This window comes from Copidosoma floridanum, unplaced genomic scaffold (genome assembly GCF_036245765.1).
Source record: "Copidosoma floridanum isolate Cflo_tuat_1 unplaced genomic scaffold, Cflo_Japanese_pri ptg000040l, whole genome shotgun sequence".
Taxonomy (NCBI): Eukaryota; Metazoa; Arthropoda; class Insecta; order Hymenoptera; family Encyrtidae; genus Copidosoma; species Copidosoma floridanum.
In genome coordinates this window covers 4,213,184-4,224,037 of record NW_028321917.1, presented here as the reverse complement: position 1 = coordinate 4,224,037, position 10,854 = coordinate 4,213,184, and the positions used below count along the sequence as shown (strand labels likewise).

The 10,854-nt window shown below is 31.3% G+C and overlaps 1 long non-coding RNA gene across 1 annotated transcript; it reads left to right on the top strand.

Moving 5' to 3' along the window:
- Positions 1 to 2,444: 2,444 nt before the first annotated feature.
- LOC149373127 (uncharacterized) lies at positions 2,445 to 3,369 on the top strand. The gene is made up of 4 exons (XR_016293456.1): positions 2,445 to 2,492; positions 2,577 to 2,641; positions 2,698 to 3,054; positions 3,291 to 3,369. It is a non-coding gene; the product is annotated as an uncharacterized LOC149373127 (long non-coding RNA).
- The last annotated feature ends 7,485 nt before the right edge of the window (positions 3,370 to 10,854 follow it).

Here is a 10,854-nt window from a genome sequence, read left to right as displayed (position 1 = left end):
ACGCGTAATTAATTGGTAGGTAAGCACGTCGATCTAACGTAACCAAGATGAAGAAAACTAAAAAAGGGAAGAAAGGCGAGAAATCGATCGGAATGAAGAAAAACAAAAAGTGTTACTCTCCAGAGACATTAAAATTAGCTTTGAAAAATATCTATTCTGGAAAATCTATTGCTGAGTGCTCAAAAATGTATAAGATTCCTACTAAACGAATAAGCAAGTACAAAAAAAGTAATATTTTTTAAAAACAATAAATAAGTCATGTAGAAAATGTAAGTGAATTTTGCATTTTTTTTTGTATTCCGCAAATACAACTTTCTTTACCCACGGTAATACGGACATGGTGATTGAGACATCCGCGGTAATACGTACACGGTAATAGGTACACAACCACGGTAATACTAGCATACCGTTTTTATTCGTTTTAAACATATTCTACTGCAGTTTTAGCTTTGTAAAATTTTTTTAAATATTCCGTAAGAGATCATGTAAGATTTAAAAAAAAAATATTCCAAAAAATTTTAGTATACCATTTTTTATGGTGCATTTAAGTTGGAATTTTCAGTACGTGCTACGGAGATAGGTACACTTACCCCTATTGGACGTATGCATCAAAAGGAGCTCTACATATAGAGTTTTATCATGGAAAATGTTAAATACTTTCGTATAAGTCATTTTCCCGCCTCACCCCCAACGGATCACTTATCTCTACTCCTATATCATATGACAGTGGAGGGTGCTTTAACTAATTAAATGTACTAAATTATATTGTTCTTTTTGGCAGTCTTAGTCAGTTATTCTTTTAATAAGCTAGATTTTTCTTCTGCTTTTGAAGATTTTGGTAAAAAGGCATTAGTTTCTTCCAAGTGTTTATTCGTTTTTCATTTTATTAATAACAAAGAAAAGCTAATATAAGTTTGTATCTAAGAATCGACATAAGATCTTACTTAAGATCTTATATAAGTTCTTATAAATTATTTTTTTCTGGGCAAACGTTAGTTCAAAAGTTTACTCTCTTACTTAAGACAATATTATTATTTATTAGTGTTTATTATTACTGTTAAAATAATAATTATCATCATCTCCAAGGTATAGTTGTTGTAAAATGTAATTGATAAGACATAATTATGTTTTATGTAATAAATAATACTTTTGATGTTTTTTGCCATCCAGAATTATTTACTGTATACTATTCTTTCTATCATTTATTATACATACGTATTAAAGTGTAAATCATACGTTAATAGTATGTCTCAATAGTCGTGTAGACTCTTATGCCTCAGCATCTATTATAAACTTGCGAGAACAGGATCCATAAAATCAAGTTGTATAACTAAAGAGACCCTCCAGTGGATCACACAATGACGGATATTTAAAAATGTGAAGAGTTGGTACTCAAACATTTCGTAAACAAAAGCTTGAAATTTCTATTACGTAGATTAAAAAAACGTATCCTTGCGCAATAATCAGAGTCTATAATAAGAAAGTATACGCAGCTTTCTACTACGTTAGTACGTTATTCAGTCAATTAATGTACAGAAAAAATATAAAGATCATTATCTAGACTAATAGCATTCCTTAATGCCTCTTCAGTGAAATCTTAAGTTAAGGATTCTATAGAAAAAAACACGTGGTTATACCACGTAGAAAAACCATGTGGTAAACCACGTAGTTTTGTATCATAAACCACGTGGTTTTGTCTAAAAATACCACATGGTTTTTAAAACACCCCATAGGTTTAGTAAAACCACGTGGTTTTCAGAACCCTGTGTTAATTTGAAACGAAACCACATGATTTATGATTTGAGACCACGTGGCTTACCACATAGTTTTTCCACGTGGTGAAACCACGTGATTTTTTTCAATAGAGGAACAGAAATCGCTCAGAAAATTGTTTGTGAAAGTATTTATTACGATAGCATATAACAAGACAAGAAAAAAGTTTATCAAAAGAACTAGGATGGAGAAAATAATATTTGTGAAAACTATTAAGCTTCCTGGTGAAAAAACCACGTGGTATTACAAAACCACCTGGTTTTAAAAACCATGTGGCATTTTGAGACAAAAACTACGTGGTAAACCACGTGGTAAAACCACGTGGTTATTTTCAATAGAGTGGGTAAATTTTCAATCATCCATTACAATAAATCTATCACTCACAGCTTAGTTACAAGAACGCCATTAATTTCCGCGTAACACGCAGAATAAAGTTGACTCTTGAGTTGTTTTAAACTAATAACAGTTATGTAGTGCGCAAATATTTATTTATTTGCGTATTACCATATCAACTATACTATATCTATATCATCTATATGTTGAAATACGCACGCGCGAGAAATTCGCTCCAACAAAATCGTCTGCATCTGGGATGTTATGAAAGCCTATATATATGTATGCAGTAATACATACACTGATAGGTATACACACTATAGTGTGGACTGTTAAAAGTTTTGGAGTTTGGACCTTGGAGTGTTTGCGTTTGGACGGTTTGGAGTGTATAGTATACAAATAAAATAAATATACGGCTGTTGTCAAATTTCGGTTTTAATTAAATAATTTGTATTTATTATTGTGTCTAGCGCCAGTGAGGGCGGCATCACTCATACTGCGAACTGCGAACTGCGAGTCCTGTGTATTTTTGCCTGTAAGTCCTCTTATCGGTAGTATTAGAAAAATATATCTTGTATTACCCCTTTTCAGAGGACAAAGTTTGCCCACCGACTAAGCACCGCGTCGTCTCTATCTACCTATTGTTCTTGAAAAGAAAGCCAGTAAGGTATCGCTTAAGGCCTCGTAGACGACGGTCCTCCGATTTTCTTGCTCTCAGAGATCCGTACAGCGAGTTCAGCTGGCTACGTTGACGAATAGAAAATGAAGAAGTTTGGCGGCTTCGGGCTGCTTAAGCTCATGCAGGCTGATCCCACCCTGATCGGTCGCATAATGCCCCTGACTTTTGAGCTGCACATCTTCGAGGCTACTGCTAAGGATACCATTGGCATTGTATCTCACGACAGTAATACTGGGGCCAAGTGCTGTATCGCCAGGACTGAGTATCAAGTAATTACGTATCTGAATCTATTTTAAAAATAAATTTAATTCTACTTGGGTTTACAATATCTCTGCGAACATCCATTTAATAATTTTCATAAAAAGTGAAGTATAATTTTTTTTGTGTATAGTGTTGGCAGAGATAAATTCGCAATAAGCGATTTATCTCTTCTTATAAAAAAGTAGTACAAATTGTGCGAGCTATGGTATGTATATTTTTTATTTTGTTTTTTAATTTTTCACAGTACAGACATCGATCAAACCATTTATAAGACTAATGGGTCTTAGATGTGACTAAGGGAGATGTGCGAAGATTGAAGACTGGTTGGCATTTGTATCATCAGTTGGGACCAACTAATTAACAACTTTTGATAGGTAATGACATTTTGACAGAGTATTATTAATTCTACTACGACAAAAATGTATTTTGTAGAATATTAAATATACAGCAGGCTGTGAACTAGGTTTAATTTTTTTTTTCGACGCTATCATCGACTTTCATATTGTTCTTCGTATTTGATAGATGTAGACTGTCATTATTATTGTTATCATCTATCTCTTCGACACTTGCGACAAACGCAATTTCATCAGTTGAAGTCAACAATTGTATATCTACTAGATCATTTTGTGTAGTTTCAGAGTTCACATCCATACACAAACAGTTAATAGGTTTTTTTTCTGGTGAATATTTCCAAATACCTAGATTTTGATCATCCTCACTGTCAGTATTTTTTGACATAATTTTCAAACTTTACAATGCTTGCAATTCCTCCTTAATCAATGGAGCTTTTGCAAGTTTAATACTTCCATTGATTGCCTCCAAATCACTTACCACGAATTTATTTATCATAGTTGGCAAGGAAAAATGTTTAGCATTCTTAATATCCTTGAAGTAGGCTTCAGAAATAGCTGATGATGGACCAGTATTAGATTTATAATATTTCTGCATAACATTGGTAAAAGCTGGGAATTGAGCGTACAAATGAAAAATGTGACTCTTGAGTAGAGGGCAGTAAAAAACGTTAGGCATTGATGTTGCATTCTCAGTTGTACTGCTTAATTTCAGAGCATTATTGTAAATAGAGTTTATATAAGTGATTATTGCATTATCTGTCATAAGATCTTCAATTTCATCTTCTTTCAATTGGTATTCTTTGTCACATTCATACTCATCCATATTGAAGTCTGTAAATTTTTTTATCAGCCATTCAGTTCGTTGCCTACATTCTGAATCAAAATCACAAACAGTACTCTCTGATAATACAAACATAGACATTAAGAATTCTTCCAATAATTTGAAATCATCTATATCGATTGAAAAAGCGATACTTCTGACATAAAAATCTTTTACTCGGGTATCTTGTTTAGGAAAGCATTTCCATTTTGTGGCATTTTTAGTTGCGTGAGCTTTGTCTTATCGCACGTAACAGGGTCTTAGTTTTGTTGTTGTATCGAAAATATAAGCAAAACAAATAATCAAATATTGTTTGTATGTGCATTGATTAAATGCCAGACAAATAGCATGTAAAAGAGCTGGCTCACCATCCGATACCACTCCATCGGGAATCGGTATTCCATTTCTCAGACCATCTGACAGCCACAATTTCAAATGATTAGTATCATGCTTTTCTGTTAATATTTGAAAGAGGGGTATGATTTTTCCCAGTATTTAGATAACACTAACACACAAAAATATGTGCCTACTCGTTCGCCATGGAAATTTTAATTTTCTCACCAACGACCCTGTAGCGTCTATTAATATGCAAACTCGTCCAAGTTTTGAGACATCTTGCCCTAATTTAATCTGTTCTGGAGTCCAATATTTAACAGTGAATGGATTCTGTTGAACAAATCGAATAGATGGATTTTTCGACATTATGTGCTGCAAATTTGTGAAAGCATCAGATGGGCCAGTTATATTTAGAGCTTCCTCGACGGCTCTTTGCCTAGTTTTTCTGTACACTGGTGAGTTTTGAAGAAAAGGGGGTTCGATGTCTCCATACTCCATGTGTTTATTTGCTTGATCTTTTCTGTATCTGCTAGCTTTTACGTACTTGAGTGTATTTTTGGCTTCAATGGCTTTTTTACCAGCTAATTTTATTTTTTTGCTGTGTGGGATGTCTTTCGTATCAAATGTAGAAATCTGTATTTGTACTATTTCACTTGCAGTGGAATATAAATTACTACATTCCCCATGGATCGAGGTTTTGCATTCTTTGCACTGCCCAAAGAATGTAAAAAAAGGATACAAGTCCGAGTCTGACGAGTTCGATGAATAAACATGATTGGTTTTAAACGCGAAAGCGCATGGTAATTTTTTCAATGAGAAAATTTCCATTGCAATGATATCAGTCCATCCTTCTTGCAAAGACATGTATTTTCTACCATCTTTGTATATCTTTTCACAAGGTTTTATACTAGCCCAGGATTTTTCATCCAACTCGATGCCTAACTGCAAACTATTACAGCAATTGGGATTTTCATCATTCTCATCATCACTTTCTTTGCTTTGTCTGCTTGCTTTCTTTGAATAAGTTACACTATTAATATTATGTTTAAGAATGTTCAGTCCCTTCGAAGCCCTCAAATTATCTAAAATCCCATGCTGATTACTGATGATTGATAAATATAATGTGTGTGCCTGTATTTTGTTGCATAGTTGACTACATGCTTGTTTCCAAACACTGTCCTTTTCTTTTTTTAGTTCGCCGTTTGATAAAAATATATCTAAATTTTTCAAGATTTTGTACCGTTCGGAAAAAGGAATTTGTGTTGGTCGACCGGTTGGACCCATTTTAATGTTTTTTAAACTAAAACTGCTGATAACTAAAAATTAACAGTGCTCGACTTGCACATTTTTTCCATAGCGTTTTCTGTCATTAAGCTCTATCAAGAGTTTAATAAAAAAAACTTGTCTTGACAAGTTCAAAAGTATATCGTTAGGTATAGTCCTAATTTATCGACCATGGATGTAAATAATGTTGCATGTACATACCTAAGTTGCATGGAAACTTTATACATTTATTACAAAGAGAAAATTAATTTTCGATTTCTTGAAAAATTATGAAATAATTTATATAGCAGCAAAGTGAGTTTCTATTTTTAACTTTTAGAGATCTGTGGATTACAGTGAAATACGGCTCACGAGCAAAAAAATCAAGCACAGCACTGAAACACCAGTAAGCATTTTTACTTTGTGTACAAAATCAAAACTCCAGGATACTATTAAAGCCTCATAAGAAAAACGCCCTTATGCTGAATTAGCAAAAGCAATAGACAAAAAAAAATAGTGTAAGTAATGAAAAATAATTTGTTTTATACTCAACCTAACTATAAAAAATTATCATTACCTAATAATTAGGTACATTTTTATTTTTACCGGCATATTACAGATTTTGTGAAAAAAGGTCAAATGAATAAGAAAACTGATAAAAACAATATTTGATTACTAAAAAGAAGAGGGAGACCCCCAGCAATAGCAGATGATGTCATTCAAGAAAAGCTAAGTAGTATCAATATTTTTCTCAATACTGAAAAGTTGTTGATAAAACCAGAATCCGATCCAGTGTGGGAAAAAGCTTGTCAAATCCTCAATTACAAAATCGCAAAGCACAATCTTCACCAAAAATTATATCAAAATAGAAATATAATATTGTCGAAACTAATATTAATAATGAAAGACGATTCTATCGATAAAGTGCTAATGGAAATTCCTGTCACTTTTGGCAACAATCAAAAAAGCACCGATGACCTTTCATCATTACTACTTGATGAACACTTTATTCCATTTATCAAAGAATTAAACGCAAAACCGCTACTTGCTATGTACCGATGGCCTGAGCAAATCAATTTATGGAAAGTCATTTATCGAACAGTAGATGTTCCTGTTTATTTTTTTATTTCTAATACTGTTACCAAAAAAATTGAATGCTTTTGTGACATTGATCCAATATTTTTTTGCTCCCTTGTCTGTAAAATCAATAACACAGAAATACCATTATGGCAAGGTCTTCTGAACCGTGCAGATACTGACTTTCTATGCTATTTCATTTGCGAGTGGTTAAAAGAAGGTGTTCCTGCTCCAAAATGTATTATTATACCTTTTGCGAAGCAAATTTTCGAAGCTACTAATTCAGCATACAATCTGTGCTCTCTGGATGAATACTGCAATTCATTTTTCAAGTTTTTGAAAAATGAAAATAACGTGAAATCTTTATGTGTATTGAAAGTAAATATTATTCCACTCTTGTTACACGTGAAAATCATTCTCAATGAGTGTTTCTGCGCGAATTCACTTGTAAATGATTTTTTTTTATAAAAGTGTCATAGTTTTAATCGAATCAAAAGACTGGATGTTTTTTACGAAAATGTGTAAATACCTCATTTTTCTTCTGCTTAGTGAAAATCAAAATCATGAGTTTAACGTTAGTAGATCAGAAGTACTTAAAAGTATTAGTAACACTTCCATTAAACATTTTGAAAACATTTTTACAAAAAATATTGAATATGAACAGTTTAACGATGAACCTGATTTCAGTTGTTGGTTTTGTAAAGATGACTCAGAAATATACAAATATTTTATTGATGAATTCAATACAATACGGAACAAAATTTCTAACAGTGACATTTTTCAATTACCAAACCCATATAAAAGTATGACTTTCTTGAAAACATTGCTGAATTTAATATCTTTTTTTCCTGTTTGGACTAGTATTCTGTTGCCAAATAATACTGATGTAATAGAGGAATCTTTTAGCTCGAAAGATTACTTCTTAAAAATATTCGACAGTTTTGAGAAAGCCGTAAAAACTCAAAATACGTCTCCAAAAGAGTTTATCATAAAACATTCCGAATATGTAAAACAAATATTACAAGACAGTCGGGATTACATTTCTTCAAATAATTTGAGTGAACAAGGGCTAGAAAATTTTTTTATTAAACTACAGTTTTTTGAATCTGGTGGAAAATTGGAGAGGAAGAGCGGACAAAGAAAATCAAGAATTTTCAGAGGGTGTAAATTGCTCAGAGAATAATGGTAACATGAAAACTTTTATAAAGTCACAATTGAATGATCATAATTACAGTAAAAACTATGAAAATTTTTTGAATGGTGATGATTTTTCTGCTCATGATTTTGAATCTCAGTCAACACCAATTAAAGATGTGCCCAAATTATCGAATGTTGCCAGAATTTCGATAAATAAAGATCTAATTAATCAAAAAGGTAAAAAGAAAAAATTAACAAAATATTGTGACCCTCAGCCGACACTCAAAGCGTTTTATGCAAAGAAACAAACTTACTCTTACAAAGAGCAACTAATTGTTAATGGAAGTAAATTACCAATTAAAATTGCCAATAGAGAATATTACTTCAATAACACGAGTATTTTTGATTCTTTGATGGAACTGTTGGCTTATTTCATTTATACTTTCAATTTATTTCAGTCAGACTTAAACGATTTATTAAAATTAAATTCTAATGTTTTCTTGAAATCAGTATGTGAGTATGTAGATAAAAAAGATTTAAAACATTTGTACGAGTCTCGCGTATCAATATTATCAGATGTCGGTATTTTGAACGGGGAAACTACATCTTTAAATAATGATATTATTGATTACTTACAAAATTTGATGACTGGTTGTTCTAGTCTCATAAAAAAAACCACTTGTCAAAAGTGCCATTTTGAAAAGTCAGATCGCATACTTTACTGTCGGATAGATAAATTTCTACATACTCAAACCAAGACTTTAGAATCTCTGAACTTTAAAAAATCTCATGGCAAATGTAATACATGTTCAGGACAAACAGTCATTGAGTATGATATAAAAAATTTTTTCATTATAGTAACACATAATGAAAGCTCAACGAAACTATCTGAAATTTCACTTAGTGTTTGTATAAAACAGAAAACATTTTTTTTATCAGGTTTTATAAGTAACATTCATCCAAAAAGTACATACAGTCACACTCATTATGTAACATACTGCCGGTTTTTATCAGGCCATTGGAAAAAATATGATAGTTTAGGAAAGGAAGTGTTTGGCGTTGGTAAAAATAAAGAAATCACAAACGTTTCATTGTTGTTGTATATGCATAGTGTTCCTGAGAAATAAAATTCATAATAGGATATCATTATACATTCTATGAATTCCTATTATAGCTGTTTATAAAGTATATATGAAAGACGCATTAAACAATTGTCAGTTAAGAAACGAATTTAATGCTACGTCTAACACGTATTATATATTTTTTTTCTGTACAAGGGTGCATAATTTATACAGTGTAAATATCTTACTTTTAAAGTAATAAATTATGAGTATTTTTACATCATTTTGCCTTGAATTTATATATATTATACTTCTGGTTGTTATTCTCAAAGCAAAACTTTCACTGTACTTTGATATTTTAAGTGAATATTTCTTGTAAGATGTGAAAACAAACCATTCTTTACATTTGCTATTTATTTCGACGATAATAACTTAAAAGTTTTTTAATCACGATTATCTTGCGATATCCATGTTAAAAAAATTTTTATTTTGAGTCTACTTATTCTACAAAAAAATGTACTTGTTTATTTTTTTGAAAGTAAATGTACTATATGAATTGAATACGAATAAAAAAATTATATACAATTCATTGGCGCAAAGCTTCCTTTTACATACCCACCTAATTACTTTATTTTGTTTGGCTAAACCTATTTTTGTTTTACTTCAAAATCACCCAACCTTGTTCCCTAGATAAATATTTTAAAAAACATTAAAGAAATTTTTTCACAAAAAATATCAAAATAGAACAATTATAGCGAAGATCTATAATAAACTTCAACATTCTCATTCGTCAACGCCTGAAGAACAAAATCAGACTCACAGGTTTAGCAGAAATTGCTGTCCTATAAGGCAAAAGTTAATATACTTTAAATTTTGATCAGGCTAAGTTCATTTTTATTACGTTTGCATAAAAAAGCATAGAAAAGATTAAAACAATATAAATGACTGATTGCATATCATGTGTAATGAATATTACATCTATATGTTCAGTTTTTACTGTACACTACAAGAAACAAAAAAAATTTAACTTGGATGATTATGCTATGATAATATATAATACAACTTTATGTTTTCTGTTGGTGTATGCTAACTATAAATACGACTACGATTTAAACGTAAAATACTGCAAGTGTAGTTGGCAGTAATTGTTGGTTTTTGTTCCATTTGCTCATTACTATTTTGAAGTATTTTTTATATTTATCATTTTGCGATTATGTTACAATTGTGTAGTTGGTTTCTCAGCAATTGGAAAAATTTATTAATAATTGAAACTACCATATTGATTGAAATATTGATTTTAATTTACAAAAACATAATAAAGTGTTACGTATGGTTATAGATGCTAAAAAAAAAGAACAGAGAAAAATAGAAAATGAAACTTAAAGTAGAGCCACGCACATGCAGACTAGTAGTTCTGCTAATATAAATGCATTGATCAACGCAGTTTGCAATGGAAAAGAAGTATAGGTACATGTAATTAGAATTTTGTATTTTACTTCACTTGCAAAAATATTAGTTTATCACGCATCGATCAATGGTTCTAGTCAGATGTTCAAATGGTCTAGTCTGGTAGACATCCAGTCGCGAATAATATGCTAGTTGGAAAACTAGCTGGACAATCACAAGCATCTGGACCAGAACCTGTGGGTAAATAATTAATATATTTTAAATCAACTTCACATTATTTATTGTGCTTATTCAAATACAAAGAGATTACTTCTTCATTGACAGCAGGACAAATCAGTAATGCTTCGAGTCCTA